Here is a 2,183-nt window from a genome sequence, read left to right on the forward strand (position 1 = left end):
AAAAGAAGGGCAAGGGCAAAAGAAGCCTTAGAGGGATCTTTTGTGAGGGAGGGGGAAACCCACGGGCTTGGAGTTCAATTCCCGGGAAGGGGGTAGGAAAACCTCTTTAAAGTGGGGGCTTACTAAAACCACAAGAAGGGGGCTTTTCTTTTTATGTGGGGGAAAACAAAGGTATAAAAGGGGCTAAGAAGGAATTTTTTCATGGGGGGGAAAGGGGCCTAAGGATCACATGAAGGGGGGCTTAGGAAGCCCACCCTTGGAAGCTTCCAAAAAGCTTCTGGATATTACAGAAATGGATGTCATGTCTTATTGACTTTATTTGGTCATCCATTTCTTCCAACATCTACCTTGAAGCTTCAACCCTTAAGGTTGGATCTGAGAAGTTTAGGGGGCTTCGACAGTCATGACCATACAATGCTTGGAAAGGGGTCATCTGAATGCTTTGTTTGTAAGAAGCATTGTAGGCAAATTCAACCAAAGGCAAGTATTGAATCCACCTTTTTGGCTCACGACAGCAGTATGCCCTAAGCGTATCCTCGATGACTTGATTGACTCGCTCTGTTTGGTCATCCGTTTGGGGATGGTAAGCTGTCTAAAGTAGAGTTGAGTCCCAATGGCTTCAAAGATAGCTCTCCAGAAGTGTGATGTGAAAAAAGAATCACGATCACTAATGATTCTTCTGGGTAACCCATGTAGCTTGAATATCTCCTTGATAAACAACCTTGCAATGTCTGAGGCTTTATGGTTTGTCTTTACTGGAATAAGGTGTGCTACCTTAGTAAGCATGTCAACCACAACCATGATGGAGTTGTATCCTCCCTAAATTTGAGGTAGGCCAACAACAAAATCCATACTGATGAATTTCCATTTCATTTGGGGAATGTCAAGTGGTTGTAACTTCCCTGGCATCTTGACATTTTTGGCTTTGATATGTTGACAAGACAAACACTCAGTGACATATTTGAGAACGTCACCTTTAAGTCTCTCCCAATGGTAGCTCTTCCTAACTGTATTGAGAGTCTTGGCATAGCCAGGATGTCTTAAAAAAGGGGAAACATGAGCTTCCCACAATATCTTCTGCTTAAATGACTAACTTGGCAGTATACACAGCCTCGTTTTATAGTAGACAAGTCCACCATTGATAGAGAATTCATGATACTTAGATTGCCGCTTTTGATCTTGATCCTTGATAGAGATTTCCCTTAGCGTCTTTTGATAGGCTGGATCATGGCATGCTTCCTCTCTAGCTAACTCAAGTATTGGATTGTTTGGCATGGATACTTTTGTAGCTAGAGATCTAGCTGTTGATGGATTTTGTAAGATTAGAGAATTTAGGAATGCCTTGCGAGTGAGTGCATCAGAAACTACATTCTCTTTTCCTGGTTGGTACTTGATCTTAAAGTCATATTCCTCTAGCACCTCAGTCCATTGGCGTTGCCTCATGTTGATCTCATTTTGGGTAAAGATCCACTTGAGACTCTTATGATCAGCCACTAGAGTAAACTTATTACCCAACAGGTAGTGCCTCCAAAGCTTTAGAGCATGGATGACAGCTAACAATTCCAGATCATGGGTAGCATAATTCTTCTCATGACTCTTCAATTTCCTTGAAGAGTAGGCTACAAGATGACCTTCCTGCATGAGTACAAATCCTAAGGCAAGTATGTTAGCATCAGTTACTACCTCAAACTCCTTCTGAGGTCTGGAAGCTTTAGGATAGGTGCTAATACCAAACTTTGCTTTAGTCTATCAAAGCTGGTTTGTTTGGGAGTTGACCATGCAAGGGATGTTTGCTTCTTCAGTAAATCTGTCAGAGGTGCTGCAATCAAAGCATAGTTTTTGATGAAGACTCTATACCATCCTCTCAATCCAAGAAAGTTGCGTATTTCTTTGACGGATGTTGGTATTGGCCATTCTAGCACATCCCTGACCTTTGTTGGATCCGCTGAGATTCCTTTCGCTGATACGATGAATCCCAGATATTCAATCTGACATTTGAAGAATGCACACTTCTTCATCGTAGCATACAACTTATGTGACCTCATTGTCTCAAGGACAATCCGAAGTTGGGGTTCATGATCTTCTTCCTGTTTAGAATAGAATAAAGTGTCGGTGAAGAAGACGAGCACAAAATCATCAAGATATGGCCTAAAAATATCTTGCATTAACCTGTTGAAGGTGGC

Source organism: Lygodium microphyllum, chromosome 26 (genome assembly GCF_053477565.2).
Source record: "Lygodium microphyllum isolate KBCC chromosome 26, Lygodium_microphyllum_v1.1.10, whole genome shotgun sequence".
Taxonomy (NCBI): Eukaryota; Viridiplantae; Streptophyta; class Polypodiopsida; order Schizaeales; family Lygodiaceae; genus Lygodium; species Lygodium microphyllum.